General features: G+C 34.9%; 1 protein-coding gene and 1 long non-coding RNA gene across 9 annotated transcripts in view; both read right to left on the bottom strand.

The window, feature by feature from the left end:
• Window positions 1-17931, bottom strand: part of CHRM2 (cholinergic receptor muscarinic 2) — a 172122-nt gene that overhangs the window by 135449 nt on the left and 18742 nt on the right. Inside the window, exon 4 of one of the 8 annotated variants that reach the window (XR_004268231.1) lies at window positions 8676-8930. The exons of the other annotated variants lie outside the window; for them this stretch is intronic. The gene's annotated coding sequence lies outside the window, so the exon portion shown is untranslated. Of the gene's footprint in view, window positions 1-8675; window positions 8931-17931 lie in introns of those variants that run through there. 8 annotated transcript variants of the gene reach the window in all.
• LOC116550115 lies at window positions 14556-17269 on the bottom strand. The gene is made up of 2 exons (XR_004268232.1): window positions 16544-17269; window positions 14556-16210 (listed from the first exon to the last, which is right to left on the bottom strand). It is a non-coding gene; the product is annotated as an uncharacterized LOC116550115 (long non-coding RNA).

Consider the following 17931-nt stretch of genomic DNA (forward strand, 5'->3'; position numbering starts at 1 on the left):
TGTATATATATACACATACATACATATTGTAAATTTTGTTACATATATAAAAAAATTTATACATAACAAAATTTTTTCTATAGTAGTAATTTGACATTAAATCTCTACATAATATAACCAAAGATCTGAAACTGAGTGTGAAATAAACAAATGCTAAATTGAAAAATAAAATAACATTTTGGTCTTGGCTTTGATAATTGCCAGAAAAAATAAGAAATAATAAAATATAATTTTTCAAAGTAAACATAAGACACAATTAAATTTAAAAATATACATATAGAGATACTCTCCCAATGAATATTTTGAGAAAGAAAGTTGAAAAATATTATGGAGAAAATATTGAAACATAAGGGAAGTAAAAATAATGAAACCAGAAAAAAAGGGAAGAGAAAATGTGAGAGACTTAAACTACCAATTTAAAAACAAAGACCAGACGATCAAAACAAATAAATTTTAATTACAAACTTCTTAAAAGGGATTGATATGAATAAAATGGCACAGATTGTTTGAAAATAAAATGATGATAAATGTTTTTTAGGCAAACTAAAATGGAAGAAATAAGAAGCGGCAATATTGGTTTCAGATAAACTAGAATTACAAGCAAAGCGTGTGGAACAGAACAGAGAAAAAACATATAATTAGTTACGTATAAAATTTAAAACATGTTAAAAAAACAACAGAATTTGATTCAAACGCAATAGGTGCAAAAATGCAAATACAGCTACAAATTGGCAGATTTCTTTTAAAAAGTAAGAACAAAAATAAATGAATAATATAACAAATATGGGAAATAAATACAAATAAAACACGAGTGCATTGTGTATGTATATCTTGGCCCTTTTCAACAAATAAAATGATCTTCAGCTATCCAAACAACTGAAAAACTGAAAAGCTGGGAAAATTCCAAAAATATAAACATTCTAAGACCATATTCTTTGGCAAAATGCAATAAAATTAGAAATTTGTAAGACAATTTGAATTAACAACAAAAGCAACGCACATCTAGCACTTCTTTAAAAATTGAAATGATTATACATAAAAGAAAATTCCAAACTATAATTTTCAACCAACATTATTATTTGTGTTGAACATTGGATTTTGCTATAATGGTACTACGCACTTACAAACATGTTATCTCATTTAATCGTACAAAGCACTATAACATAACTATACTTATTCTAAATTACAAATACAGAAATGTGGTGAGTTAAAAAGTCCCTCTCACAACGTGTGTGCCACCGTCAGAATTCAAACCTAAGATCCTTGATTCTAAACCCATGCTCTTTTTCAGCTGGTCTTAGCCAAAAGACTGAAAAGCAATAAGACTGTGCTCCCTTAATGTTAACCAGACTATATTTTAAACATTTAAAGCAGACTAAAGCAGTTGTCAGAAACAAATTCATAGCTACAAAATGTTCCCAATATTAAAGAAGAAGGATCAAAATTTTATAACATAGAAGAAGCAGCTAAGCTTTCAACTCAAGAAATTATTTTTAAAAAAGAAACAAAAATCTCTATAAAAATCAAAAATAGAATTAAAAAATTAAAGTCACAAAACTCTGGCAAAAGGCATGAGAAAAACATTTAATATTGGGAAAAAGAAAAGAAAGATAAATTTGGAGAATAATTGTTTTAACAGAATCATATGCACAATTATTTGATAAATATTACAAGCATTTTTCTTAGATTATGATAGCCATCTATAATTTAACAATATTAATGAGTAGCAATATATAAAATGTGAATAGGCAAATGACTTAGAAAAATGTTATAATTAATTTTTTAAACTTTTGCAAAAAATGATTTGAGATTTTTACCAGAAGTTTTACAGGAAGGGCCATTCAAGCATTTAGAGAATTGATCATTGTTCTTTGTAAAATTTTCAACAGCATAAGGATAAAGGGGAAGTTACCAACTGATTTTACATAATCAATATGATTATTAAATAAATTTCAGTCAAATATGACTCGAAAATTTAAAAAATCTTTTAACTCAATTTCACTTGTGAATGTAGATGCAAAATGCTTTAGTAAAATGGTAGCAAATGTAATTCAATAATACATTAAAAGAGAAACATATCATGACAATTAAAGCTATTGGATTAGAAATGTATTTGTATCAGAAAAACAATATGACATTTCACATAGTCCGAATAAGAATATATATATATATATGTATGTATGATAATTCCAATACATTAAAAATAAAACACTTGATAAAGGTCAATTCTTTAATATCATGTACAACACCTACCTTAAACCAAACCCCAAGGCCATATTACTGTTAAAAAACTAGTAGAGTTATTAAAACATCACAAGATTAACTGTTTCCACATTATTATTTAACATTATAAAACACTTAGGATGTAAACAAAAATGAGAAATATTGCAAAACAAAAGACTTATTATTTAAGAATAATAAGCTGATATACCAACTTTAGAAATCCAATAAATTTAAATTTTGTAAAAAAAAATGAAGTCTTATATGCTAGACTCTAGCATATGAATTTGCCACCTAAATCCAATTATAAGCATATAGCATATAATATGTACAGAATGAATTTTAGTAATATTCTAGATATTTAGAATACTAATATTTACTAAAATTCATTCTGTACATAATTATATTAAGAATATTTAGAATATTACTAAAATTCATTCTGTACATAATTAAAATTCACAAATATTTTACTTATACCTCTATCATTTCTAATCAGCTTGTTAAGAGAGAAATCCTTTAATATTTATTTGTATCCTAATAGATTACATTGTGACATCAGCTCTAATGAACTCCACAAAAATAACAAATATTTGGGTGCAGAGGTGTGAAGTTGTTCCCTTTTTTGAAAGCAGGAAGAGTAAGATTTCCTTTTGAAGGAGATTTGCACATACGCTATAGAAGACACCCATTTAGTTCTTGGGAAGATGGAGTTGGAAGTATCCGCTGCATGTGAACAGCTCAACAGCATGGAGTCCTCCAGGTTGGTGCATCTCTAAACTTGACCCACCTGGAGATCCATGGTGTCGAACAATGAACTTTCCAAACCAGCAAGGCCTCCGTAAAGTGAAGGGAGATCCTCTTCACCATCGTTGGCTGAAGAATAAAGAACCTACACCTACACTAGCCCATATGAGTTTCTGTTCTTTGTCTTCTCTGTCAGAAGTTCTCTCATTCATTTCCCATTTCTGGCCTATTGTTTAAAGTTGCTGGCCATAATGTATACTTTCCAGACTCCAGGTTATTCCTAGGCTGAGAAGCTTTGTTTCTTTGATAAAGAAAAAGTGAACAAGGAAACAAGCAAAAAGTTGAAAATAATGTGCACCTTATCATAAACGTCCAAAAGTACAAAATTCTTTGCCCTGCAGTTGCTGTATAACAAACATATTAAATTGTGCTTGATTGAGCAAATATTTACATCTTACTGTGGAATTTCAAAGTTTAATGTCTACACATCTTATTATCTATTCTTGCATGGTGGAGAAAGGATACCTGGCTAATAGTCATGTTTAAAAACTGACCTGGGTTTGGGACTGCAACCAACTTCTAATGGTCCAGCTGTTTATGATTCCCATTCCATTCAATCCCTTCTCAATCTAAGATGTTTCATTCGCACTGTAGTTTGCTCGAGAAAGCAAGTGTCTGCTTACGGTATGAGTTCATAAGAACCAGCAAGGATTGTGTTTAATACCCTATCCCACCTGCTTCCAATTTTTAGATGCATTTAATTGGGGCTATATGTGTTACTTTTCAGTTAGAAAGAGATAAATTAAAAGATAAACTCCACACATTCTCAGAGGATGGTATAGCTTACTTTCTCACTTATTATGAATTTGCCACCTAAATCCAAACTCTTCTGAAGTTTATAACAATTATTAGTTCTGAAAGCAATTCTGATCATGTTAATTACGGGCAACTGATTACAAAAATAAAAGGATAGCTAGGTAGGTGGATGGATGGATGGATGGATGGATGGATGGATAGACAGATGATAATTTTAAAGGAAGATCACAGAATCAATGTTAGTAGTTAACAATTATGTTTATATTCTGTTTTGACAGTAGGCTTTGATGGAGCCTAATGGAAGCCATAGAAGAAGCTAAGGGAAGGCTGAAGTGTTATAAACAACCCTTCACTCATCTAATCCAGTTTAAATAAGTTTATCATTTTATTATAGAAAGAGAAATTGATCAGAATCTATTGAAAATTCTTCCTGTCTGGTTGTGTAATGGATTAGCATAGAGACAAGCACACACCTGTATCAGAAAACCTAAATTTAAGTCATATCTCAGGGCTGTAACAATTTACCACCAACAGCATCTTTGGAGATTAGGCCCTGAGTCCATGATTCTCCTGTAGTACTGGGAAATAATTAAGAGGTTTTGTGAGTTATGCATGAGATGAGTGTAAAAGTTTTTTGCAAGATGTAAATGTTACACATTTATGAAATTATCAATATGATTATTTTAGTAAATGCAACTGATCAAGAAGCTAACAAGTGAGGTTCTTACAACAAATGGGTCAAAAAGCATCTCTATGTTCTCAAAAAATAATAATGGAAAGGGGAAAAAATTACAGCAGAGAATGGTCAAACTGGATTGCTTAGGATCCAAAGATCATTCCTATTCAAATCACTGCACTACAGGATCGGGTGAGATCTGTTAGTCTGTTTGGATGACTATAGTTCAGGGCATAGCACATTATAGATGTTAAATAAATATGTGTTGGATGAATAAAAACACATTTTTCTTTTCTCGCAGTCAATATTTAGTCTGTCTGTTTTCAAATTTGCCTGCATGGTAAAGCCACAGTGACACTGAAAACCTGCCCACAAGTGCCTGTGAATCTGAGCTGCCTCAATCCGTTTCTAGCTTGATGCAGCTAGAACTGCAACGAACTCACTGTACCTTTCTTCTTTTCCAAGAACCAAAGGTCCCAAGTCTACATATTTAATTTCATGTAATTCTTACATGCTTGGATCTTGGAAATAAACTTTTTCCTTTCCCAGGGCATTCGTTTCCATATTGTGGGTGCCCACTCTCGGGGGCTGTACAGGACAATCTACTTGCTTGCATGAAGAAAGTATTAGAAATTTTGTTCTCAATTACTTTTATATCATTCTCTAAAAGAATTTTTTGTGTATGTACTACAATATACATCATCACAAAAAATTCTCTATGTAATTTATAAATAAATACATATCCATGCATTGATTGGGGCTCATAATTCTGTTATGAATAGAAGTGTGTAGCTCACATTCCTGGTACCTCACCCATATCATTCAGGTCTTCCAGTGTGCCCCTGTTCATGTCTATATGCCACTATCTGCTTTTCTGTGTCTGGGGGGCTTTTTCAGAAACCTTGGAAGGCCACTCTGCTCACCTGGCACATATGGAAAAGTAAAAATGCCTCAAGTATTTACAGCCCTTAGAAGCAGCCCTTAAATAAGAATTCTTTCAAAAAATGATCATTTAGCAGTTGGCAAGATAATTATGAGACTAGCAATTTGGTACCATTTCTTAGAATGCTTCCTGTGTTTAAGATCCAGTCTGCTCTGAGGTTCCCAGCTTAATGGAAACCTTTTTACTACCTGCATCTTCTTCCCTTTTCACATCCCCTCCTCCCTAGATGTCTCCTTGTACTTCCCAAGTAGAAGAGAGCCTTATTTCTTCGAGAACCTAAACTAAAGTAAGCCTGTGATCAAATCCATCAGATGCTACTGCTCCAAACTAAAGCTCCATTCTGTTAGTTTTCAACGCAGCCTCCTCTTCAAAATTATTGACAAAGCAAAATCAGTCTGGCTTTACTTTTCCCTATGGCTAAGTCTAGTAATGTGGGATAATATTAAAACATAAATAAATAAGTTAACTTGGCTGCAAAACATTTAGGTTAGTTCTAGGACCTGTTTAAGGGTCTTTGTTTCATTTCACTGGTATCTTCAATCTCCACATTGGGCCGCTCTCATATCACTCCCTGTTGATGATGATGACAATATCAGAAATAAGCCTGTCTTTTGTTCTGATGGAATTACGTTTCTTCTTTTAATTCATACAAACAAAATCATGGCTCACTAGCTGTCTGTGTTTGTTTTTATGTATTTAAACAGTCTTCAGTGCCTCCCGGAAAATTACAAAGAAAAATATTGGCAATGATAAAAAAATAAGAACTCTTGTTTAGAGATTATTCTTCTAGATCAGATAATTTTCAGTCTTGATTTTTTTTTTCCCGAGGAACTTGCTATAGATATTTGCATAAAACAAGTTTTTAAAAGTACGAATTGTACCCCATTCATGGTTGTCACCATAACTCATAACTCCTGTTTTTTATCTTTCCTCCCAAATATTAGCTCTGAAGAAGATCCTAATTTTCTTAAAAACAAGTCATTGAGTCCAAGGAACACTGTAAAGCAAGAGACAGATTACTACATTCTATATTTTATAATACATATAAACACATCAGGAAGGAGTATGCAGGATTTAATGTTCTCTGTACATTTCTGCTAAACTGTTCCTAAAGAGAGTAGTGGAATATTCCTCCTGTCTCTTATATCAATGCCTCCTTCCTTTCTTAATTTTGATTGACTGACATATTTTCTGACTCTCCGTGACATGGATTACACTTAAACATCATACTTCTTAACCAACAGATGTACAAAGATGTGACATGCCTTAGAAAAATTTTCATATTGTTTATATCATTTGGCTAATAGATGGAGATCAAGCAAACTAGTAAGAATTCTCTGATACCTCCTGTGTAAAAACGCAGATTCTTCTTGGGAGAAAAACCAGTTATTCACATTTTTACTTGGATGAGCATTCACTTGTGGTCAGTGCTATAACAGGAAGATCTCTCAGGGTGCCCAATGTGGGATCACTTTTAGTTTGCCAAATGATGAAATTTCCAGACAGAAAGAGTCTTTTTTGAATAATAAATTGCTGCAACATACGTACAAGAACACTTCTAAAATAAAAGTGTTCACTGTTTTAGAGCAAAGGACTTTCCCACTAGCCTAGTATTGAAATTACACAGATTGTAAAGTATGGGAGATTACTGGGAATATAATCAATATTTTGAAATTTAAAATTATGTAATATTTTTGGGCGTAAGTTTCCTAAAAATAACTGTAATGCTTTGAATTTGTCTACCACTACAAAGTCACCATAAACCATAAATCAGCCAACTCAATTTATAGCACCTAAAATTTGCTCCCTGTGTAACTTAAGAGACTAATTCTTTAGCATATTCTATTCTTCTGTCAGTGTTGTATGTATGTTCTTATGGTAGAAACCACATTTAAATCTCCTTGAAATCTCTTACTAATTCATTTATCTTGATAGTGTTAGGTTTCTTCAGCAAATAAAAAATAGTGTTTATTTCACTCTTTTGATTTTACTGCTTTCGCCATTATAGCATCGTTTGTTTACTTTCATGATCAACTTCATTCAGTGTACATCGAGCAAATCTTTTACTCCACTTTCTGGTAACTCTATACCAGGATATGGCTTGTCCTTTCTGTTTAGCAACTTCTTTCTATAACCTTGAGAGTGAATTTATCGCTAGAACTGTTAGTGTCATTCACTCTCAGATTCAAATAAGGTCTCTGGATAATCTCTGTATAATTAAACACACACACACACACGCAAATGCACATACACACAGGCATGCAATTGAATAGTCAATTCACACTCTTAGACACTTAACAACGTGCAGTAATTGTTCGAGTGATAAATTCCATGTACCAAAAAGTGGGTTACAGCTACAGCCTAAACAATTTCTTCTACTAGTTGTATTTAGTGCTTGTCATCGGGCATAGCACATGATTAGATTGAGTATTTTTTAGATTTAACCCTACAATAAGATTGTTTAACAACTGATATGTTTTTGTTTTTAATTCCAAAAGTACATAAGGATCACATAAGCTTATCAGATAAGCACTTCAAAAACCATTTATATGGACTGTGAGAAATACATAAAACTATGTTATAATTTCCAATGTTAATCATAAGTTAACCCTCTGTTTTTCTGTTAAATTCATTTTCAACTTTTCAGCTAAAGTTTCTAATAACTAGAAGTAAGATTGCTTTGGATGTACACAAAGTTTCTAATAAGTAGAAGTAAGATTACTTTGGATGTACTGTGTGGCCATTACTGATATTGGGAGCAATCTCAAAGTGTTTTAGAGAGGAATGTAAGCCCGTCTTTGTGATTATACTACAGAAATGGACATAAGCATTAGATGTTGATTGGAATAGAGATGAAATTTAGAATTTTACATTCTTTCAGTCAGCATTTTTTTTTTCCCATTTATTTATTTTATTGCATTTTACATTTTGGGGTACATGTGAAGAACATGCAAAATTGTTGCATAGGAACACACGTGGCAGTGTGATTTGCTGCCTTCCTCCCCATCACCTACATCTGGCATTTCTCCCCTTGCTATCTCTCCCCAGCTTCCCACCCCCCACCCTCCCTCCCCTATTTCCCCCCAACTGACCATTTTTGTTTTTTAAAGAAACTACTAAAAATCACATTGAGAGACATAAATTGGAGCAAAAAGTGAAAAGAAATAATGATTAGTCTTACACAAAAGCAAAAATGAAGATATACAGATATGCAAACATGAGCTCTCCCTGTGAAATACCACAAAATCCATGTCGGTTTTTTTTTTTCTTTTTTTCCCATGGCTTTTATTAATGCTTGCTAAAAATGGCTTGAATAATGGTGCAATCCACCACCCCTTAATTATACTCTGAGTTACACTTATGGTATTCAAAAAGCAAAGACAGAAAACAAGAAGTGGGAAAATTAATAAAAGATAAAGTGTTTCCAATTAAGAAAAATGATTAATGCTGCTTTCAGGAGCTCATGTATTGCAAATCTGCCTTTGTCTGTCACTAGGAACCTTTACTTTCCAAAAGGATCCTGCATGAGAACTATTGAGATGAGAACAAGTATGACTTGAAAATAAACTGTTTATATGATATGTACATATGCAATGGCAGGATGTTATTAACATATCGATAACTTCTAAATGTATAGTTTTAGTGCAGATGTCTCTAATAAGACTTGCATCTCCAATAGCTTACTCTAATTCTCCTCTTAGATATGCATTGGCTTCCTCAAACACAAATGTTCACAATAAAACTAATCATCCCTCTCATGACACCTGTACTATTTCTAGCTGCCTAATTGCCTACCCTGGAAATCTAACTTCTCTCCATGCCTTCTCCTTTTTTTTTTTTTGGCCAACCTACTTCCACCATCACACATACTTAACCAGACCAACCTATACGGCTCTTTAATATTTATCTACTCCATCTCCTCCTTGCTTACTACTTTCACATTAACTTTGTTTGGAAGCCATCGCCTTGTTGTACCTCAGTTACTTATTGTGACTTCTTCTTTTCAGTCTTTCCTCTTTCCAAAGAATTTTGCATTCCTCAAGCAGTGTCATTTTAGAGAAAAACAAATCAATCATATTTCTGTCTTGGTGAACTCTTTAATGATGTTTCATTTCCTCAACCTGGACTTTGTTAAAGTAGTACCCAAGGCTCTCAAGAATCTGTCACTGCCAATGTAGGCAACAGCATCTCCACCACCCTTCCCCCATCTTTCTTTAGTTGAGTCATGATCAATTACTTCAATTCAGCAAACACATCATATTATCCCCTCTTGTGATTCTTTAGCCTCATCTGAGATTGCATGACTCTAATGATGTTCTTTAAGAACATCAAAGATGTTTCATTTTTAGTTAGATTCACTCTGAATACACAAATATGAGTGCACATGTGAAAACACACACACACACACACACATACACACACAATGCAAGGTAGAATTACTATATCCAAAAGCACTGGAGGCTTATTTCTCTCCAGATCGAATGGGCTTACAATTTAGTCAATGATCATCCAGCTGAAGACCACTATATTACACCTAGGAAAAAATCCTTCAGAGTGAGGAAAACAACGTTGCCCCTAAATACACTGGAAGATTTCATTTAATACTGTTCTAGACCCCTGGAATACAGGAAAACAATATTTACTCTAACCTTTTACAGTCAATTGAGAAATCAGAAATTTGTGGGACAGGGCTTTTCTTTGTAATAGAAAACAGATACTGACTTTCCAAACACCTACAATGAATTTCATCCCACAGATTTTCAAAGGTATCTACTCCTACCCCCTCGTTTTCAGATGAGGAGGCTGAAGCCCAGATGAATGCGATGATCTCTCTGAACAAGTCTATTACTGTTGTTTTCTTTTAGAAAAAAAGTAAAGACAATTTTTCACATTGATCAAATGCTTTCATGTCCTTTTTTCATCATATGCAAATAAAATTTAAAAACCAGTCTATATAACACTATTGAAGCCCTTGACTATAAGAAGCATAACATGTTTAACATAAATAATATGTTCAAGAATATGAACACAGAAATGTGTTTAAAAGATCTCCCAAATCCAGCACATACCACATATATCCCAAGGCCCCTGGAAGAGGAGTTGATCAATGTATAAAATATATTGATCTCACTGATGATCTGAAGCATCAAACTTTACATGCCTAGAAGCAGAGCTTTATATTTCTAAACTTACTGGAATCAGATCCATATTTTCTATGATGATAACTATAATGACAACAAAGTGATTGGCCAAGAGAATATCATTTTAGAAGCAAGGAGTAGAGTGAGGAGGGCATAGTAGCAAGAAAGTTTAAATGCAGTAAATCTTGCCATTGCAACCAAAGAAGACAGAGGAGCATGAGCAAGCTAAGAGTAAAGTCCCAATTGTTTATTTAATGAGTTAATACATTTAATTTCAGATAAATCATCCTAAGAAATGTAAGCTGAGTCATAGAAATAGCATGACCAAAAGAGCAGAAATGTCAAAAAAGGTTCATAGAACTTGCCTATCAATCCTACCTATTAAATATAACTTCTGAGCTAATGGAGAGATGAGAATGAAATGATGGGAAAATGCTATAACCCCAAGCACATTTTGAGAAGAAACATTGGGTAACTGAATTGCTAAAACCTGAGGATTTCAAATTACATTTTACATGCTCAAATTATACATTATAGGACACATATAAATGTTATCAGATTGTAAATGAGACTCATTTGAAGCACACAGTTTTGTATTTCTACATAGATTAGAGACTCATATTATGAAAATATTTTGTGTAACTATAAATCATTATAAAATATTTTATTAACTTAAAGAATATTTGAGTTCATACAGTTAAAATATTCTGCCACACTTTCTTTGCTGACCCTTGAAAATTTTTCTAACTCCGGCATGCCAGGGGATACATAGGTACTCCAAAGTACTCTGGGTTGTAGAATACTGACTCGGGAGAAAGAAACAACAAACAGACCAAAACCTCTTAAGCAAGCTGCAGTGCAACCTCAAGGCCCATTCAGTGATAGCCTCGGTTTGTTAATTTTACATTCCTACCTGACAACAATGCAATCAGAACCTCTTGAAGAAATACTATTTTCTGGGAATTCCTGGGGATTGACGAATCGCCATACCTAAGTGTTGGACACTTATCAAATTTAATAGTATACCTATTGTTTATATTTTTAAAAGCATTGAGAACATTATTTTTTCTGATTAAAAAATAAATGTACATATGTTTTTAAAACATTAAAAATAGAGGCTGGACGTGGTGGCTCACAGCTGTAATCCTAGCACTTTGGGAGGCCAAGGAGGGTGGATCACCTGAGGTCAGGAGTTCGAGACCAGCCTGATCAACATGGTGAAACCCCGTCTCTACTAAAAATACAAAAATTATTCAGGCATGGTGGCATATGCCTGTAATCTCAGATACTCAGGAGGCTGAGGCAAGAGAATTGCCTGAACCTGGGAGGCTAGGTTGCAGTAAGCCAAGATCACATCACTGCACTCCAGCCTAGGTGCAGTGGTGTGATCTTGGTGTAGCCAAGATCACAAATCTAACCAAGATTAGGTTTTCTATACACAACTTGGAATTGGTTTTATTCATGTGACATGAATAAAATATCCATTATGATAATGATGATTTTTCATTTGTAACATTCTATGTATAGAGTGGTTTCAGAGGACATTTGGAGATCAAACGCTTTTGTTTTTATCATTCTAAAATACTTTTAGAATGATCCTATGATTTTATATGATGATTAATATGAAGGGGTGTCACCTCCAAGCTGAGGATAGTTTGATGATGATAGAATTAAGAAGAATCAAGAAGGATTTTGGTGACTAACACTAGGATTTTAGGGTGAGAAAACATGTATAACATTTTGACCAAAAGCCAAGAGAAGAGGAAGCATAAAGCTAGAAAAAGAAATTGAACACACAGAAAGGAGGGCAAAATAAAATATGAGGATTATTTGTGGAGATGAATGTTTTAGGCCCAGAAAATAAATCTTGTTCTTTCTATCTTCTTAAATATATTATCAATTCATGTATCAACCGAAGCAAGAAAAATTACTGATATAAAGAAAGCAAAATTCACCAACTGTCAATAATTTTATCAAAAAAAAAAAAGGATTTCCCTAAATAGAAATTATCATCAGAAATATCCAGTGCAAGCACCTCTTTCTTTGTCTTTCAAATTTGAGCTTGCTTTTTATCTGAGACACTGATTGGTCCACCCAATGTTAATATCTACTACGTAACAGATACCATTTTAGGCCTCAGGGCTAAAATTAGACAGCTGTTGTTTCTGCCTTCTCCTGAGATACCAAAAACATAATGTGAAAGTTAGATAAATTACTGCATTAATTCTAGCAAGGAAACAGACAAGGTGCTGAGATGGTTCCTAAATCAAAGCCATTATTTCAGACTGGATTCACAGGGAAGTGACTTCTGAGAAGTGGCAGATAATCAGACTGAAAAATAATAAGATACTAGCCATGCTTACGCATGCACATACATGCTCATACATACACACACACACAGTTGGACTTTAATATGTATTTCATAAAGTCAGTTTTCATCACTAGCAATAACGTCTTTGGATAGAACCATCCATTGTAGCCTCCTTCACTTGGGCAAACCACACTGAATCCTCTTCAGGCTAGAAGCCTCCACAATAGGGTTCTAGTACTCACTGGAGCTCAACTGGTGGTTTCTGGCTGTCAGGATAAAGGCAGTCTTTTGTGGCTTCTCCCTAGAGTACTTCTGAGAGACTGTTTCTGCTCATACTTCTGCCTCTGAGTCACAAGTTTCACTACTGCAGAACATGGCAATTTTCTTTTAAGCACCAAACATTCTTTTGACATTCTGCAAAGGGAAACTACTTAATTTGAAAGGTAGCCAATGGTCACAGAACACCCTCTGTTCAGATAGTTTTCCCTCAGAAAATATGATCAATTCATCAGTTATTCTTAGTGGTACACACACAGTGGTGCAATGCCTGGTGTTACTGACATGAAAAAGTGTTATGGTAGCATTATGGTTTGGATTCCATGTACCCACACCTTGCCTTAGATTACATTTTAGTTACCCTCCCAATCCATCTCAGCAGAATACATGTCCAGCTGTCAGAAATCATATTTAAGTGCAAACTACTAGACGTTTCTTAACTCATCCTAAGATTAGAAGTGTATTATCTCAGTTTTTAAGGAGTTTCCTTGATAATTTGGCAATAACCTTGACATAGGACCCCAGGTTAGAAAAAATATATATACGATAATTAATTGTAAGGTTCATGCTGGAGATTGGTAGAAAATAATAACAGCTGAATGTGGTAAGGTGTGCTATAGCAGGGAGAAATCTGTTCCTTCCTGGGGAATCCTAGTCAACAGAGAAGGTAGACAAGGTCTCCTGTCTGTGCTTTGTATTTGTGAAATGTCTCTGAGTTCAACAGAAATAACTAAGTCTAACAACTTTAAACATAATTTCAAAATATACTCAACATAGAGAAAAAGGTAACGTTTCTGCAACAGTCTCCAATAGCTAAACAAACCAAATAAATAGAGCTGGAAGTTCTATCTAAATATAAATCATTGCAAATAGTTATTATAATTTTAGTATACCTCATATGTAAAGTATGTATATATTTACAAAATGTTTCCAGGCCGGGCGCGGTGGCTGAAGCCTGTAATCCCAGCACTTTGGGAGGCCGAGGCGGGTGGATCACGAGGTCAAGAAATCGAGACCATCCTGGTCAACATGGTGAAACCCCGTCTCTACTAAAACTACAAAAAATCAGCTGGGCATGGTGGCACGTGCCTGTAATCCCAGCTACTCAGGAGGCTGAGGCAGGAGAATTGCCTGAACTCAGGAGGCGGAGGTTGCGGTGAGCCGAGATCGCGCCATTGCACTCCAGCCTGGGTAACAAGAGTGAAACTCCGTCTCAAAAAAAAAAAAAAAAATGTTTCCAAATTTATTTCTTGTTATCCTTGAGTAATTTTTCCACGTAAGTGCAAGCATGGGTACTACACATATTAGAAATGAAGACACCTCAGGATTGGGTTATGTCCCGAGAATCACCCTTTGTGGAAAGGTGTGGCACATTAGAGTTGGAAAAGTTGATTTATGTCCTGGTTCTGTCTTATACTTGCAGTTAAGTTTGGGAAACCCTTAAATACTTTTATTCCTCATTTGGTTATCAGTAATAATGCCCACCTCACCAGATTGTAAAGGGATCAACAGATGCCAAAAAAAAAGTGAAAGCCATAAATGTTAACCAGTGTAAAAGGATTATTCTCTTCCTAAGCTCAAGAGGAGCTCAAAGTCAAACGACCCTTACCAAAGAAGTGGTTCCCCCAGTGCTCTGAGAGTCAGTCATTAAGGACCAACAATCCGGTGAAGGCTGAGCAAGCCACTCACAATCCCAGCCCTTCCCTCACAGATCACCTATCCACCAATATTGAATACTGTACCAACACTCAAGAACAATAATTCTGGAGGAAATAGGGACAGTACAAATTGCGCTATATGATAAAAAGTTCTTTCTTGAATCAGTAATTACTTTTAATTGAAACAAGCACACCAATATTTTTGTGTGCAGTTCCTGACTCATTAACAAGAATAACTCTTCTTAGGATTTCTCACTGAAAGACATAAAATAGATCATCAACCATGTTAAATTAAACTGTGAGGCATGGAGCTTATCAACACACAACGTGAGTGGAAAATGCTAATCCCTCATTTCTTAAACTCATTCCCCACCACAGACACCTTTAGTCCAACAGGGTAAGTGCCAATGATTGGTGTGACTTGAAAAATGTTATTCCTATTCACATATGTAATTCCTTTCTGAAAATCTGCTAAAATATTTCTCACTGAATTCCCACAACTTCCAACAACAGGTCAACTGCTTCCCATAAGCTGAAGCAAGGATTAAATCAGACAGGTGCTCAGAAGTGTGGTATCTCTCCCTTCCTCAGTGCAGCAATGGGCAGAGACATGTACATGTGGCAGACATCATGGGGAAGAGGGGAATTTGGCTCCTGTCTATTTTAAGACAATAAGGCCTTTCTTAGGTTTCATGTTGGGGCCCATGGACTAAGCTATGACTTGATGGGCATGGCACTTCCCAGGTAAAATTCTTCTGTTTAAATAAAGCAGGGAAAAGCAACACATCTAACAGAGACAGAGGAAGGAAGAAAAAAGAATGGGAATTGTTAATTCAGCCCTGAGGAAAGTGGAGTCTGTCAGGAGGGCCCAGAGAGCTACCCTCAGGGCTCTCAGGAGAAAACTGATAATCAACCTTGAGGATTCGAAAATCCTAAAGAGAGTTTTCCTCCAACTCTGCCTTCCCAAAGATTCCTGAGCTGAGATTTTCTCAATAATCAAAGGTAGCCATCAAAGTGTCTCCCAGGAGAGAGAACTTCTCCTCTTCACGTCAGTTTCTTCAAATGTTACATGGGGACACATTTGATCACAAGACATCCTCAAGTAAAATTTAAAAAACATATAAAACATGGAATCAGCCTAAATGCCCATGAATGGTGGATTGGATAATGAAAATGTACTACATGTACACCATGGAATACTCGACAGTGTTAAAATGAATGAGATTGTGTCTTGCAGATGTGTGGATGAAGCTCGAGTTCATTATCCTAAGTGAACGAGCACATAAACAGAAAATCAAATACCACATGTTCTCACTTATAACTGGGAGCTGAACGTTGAATACATATGGACACAAAGCAGGGAACAACAGACACTAATACCTACTTGAGGTGTAGGGAAGGAGTTGGGTGAGGATTAAAAACAACCTAGCTGGGGAGAGATAGCAAGGGGAGAAATGCCAGATGTAGGTGATGGGGAGGAAGGCAGCAAATCACACTGCCACGTGTGTTCCTATGCAACAATTTTGCATGTTCTTCACATGTACCCCAAAACCTAAAATGCAATAAAATAAATAAATGGGGAAAAAAAAAACAAAAAAAAAAAACAAAAGAGATGCTAACAATTGGCTGTAGTGATAAAAAAAAATTTAAAAAGCATGATAAAGAATAACAAAAGATGGGAGGGATAAGTTTAAATATATCAATAATTCCAATAAATGTGAACAAATTAAAAAAACAAACAAACAAAAAAAAAACAACCTGTCTTATACTATGATTATTATCTCAGTGGCAAAATAATGTGTACAAACTGTTATGACACAGTTTATCTATGTAACAAACCTGCACCTGTACCCCTTAAGCTAAAATAAAAGTTTAAAAGGGAAAAAATAAAATACAATAAAAAATAAAAAAACATAAAATTCTACGTTTCCCAAAAGGGGAGCTGCTTTACAGAGATCCTGCAGCAGAGATTTCTTTATCTCCTTTTCTGGAGGACATTTGGTTTCTTTAGGAGGGAGATGGTATAATTCTTCTGAGGCATGGTCAGTGAAGTTATGAGTTTCACAATGAATTGTCTGTTCCTTGAGAGTGAGCTGATTCAAGAGACAAGTTTGGACACATCACTCTTAACTTACTTCTTTAGAGAATTAATTATGGGTGAGGTGCCAGTTAAATTTTGTCACACACTCAGGGTATTTCTGGCAATGTCACAGTGAGATTCCATCCTTCTCACTGTGAGGAAGGATGAAAAACCCAACAGCATGGCAGTTGGGAAATGTGGATTCTCATTCAACCTGTGTTGCCTTAGACAAGTCACCGGAAATTGATAATTCTAAATTTTCTCAATGTGTTGTTACTATCCTGTGGGATTTTTTTGTGAAAAGTGAATAAGGCAATGGATATATTACTCCACTGCAAATTGTAAATATTTTTTTTATATACTTTAGGTTCTGGGGTACATGTGAAGATCGTGCAGGGTTGTTACATAGGTATACACATGCTGTGGTGGTTTGCTGCATCCATCCTCCCGTCACCTACATTAGGCATTTTTCCTAATATTATACCTCCCCAATCTCCCCACCCCCTGCTATCCCTCCCTGAGCCGCCCAGCCCCCAACAGGCTTTGGTGTGTGATGTTCCTCTCCCTGTGTTCATGTGTTCTCATTGTTCAACACCCACTATGAGTGAGAACATGCGGTGTTTGGTTTTCTGTTCTTGTGTCAAAGACACATGCACACGTATGTTCATTGTGGCACTGTTTACAATAGCAAAGGCTTGGAACCAACCAAAATGCCCATCAATGATAGACTGGATAAAGAAAATGTGGCACATATACACCATGGAATACTATGCAGCCATAAAAAACAGATGAGTTCATGTCCTTTGCAGGGACATGGATGAAGCTAGAAACCATCATTCTCAGCAAATTGTAAAGATTTTTAAAGCAAAGTATTTTTTAAAATACATTTTATTGTGTGTATTTAAGATACACAACATGATGTCATAAGATATATACATATAATAAAATGGTTAGTATAGTGGAATAAATTAAAATATCCATCATCTCACAGAGATATGCAGTCTCACTGCCCCTATGGCAAGAGCAGCTATAAAATACTCATCTAGCAAAAACCCTGAATACAATA

This window comes from Sapajus apella, unplaced genomic scaffold (assembly GCF_009761245.1).
Source record: "Sapajus apella isolate SASKATOON/1434 unplaced genomic scaffold, GSC_monkey_1.0 scaffold7, whole genome shotgun sequence".
In the NCBI taxonomy this organism is placed as follows: domain Eukaryota; kingdom Metazoa; phylum Chordata; class Mammalia; order Primates; family Cebidae; genus Sapajus; species Sapajus apella.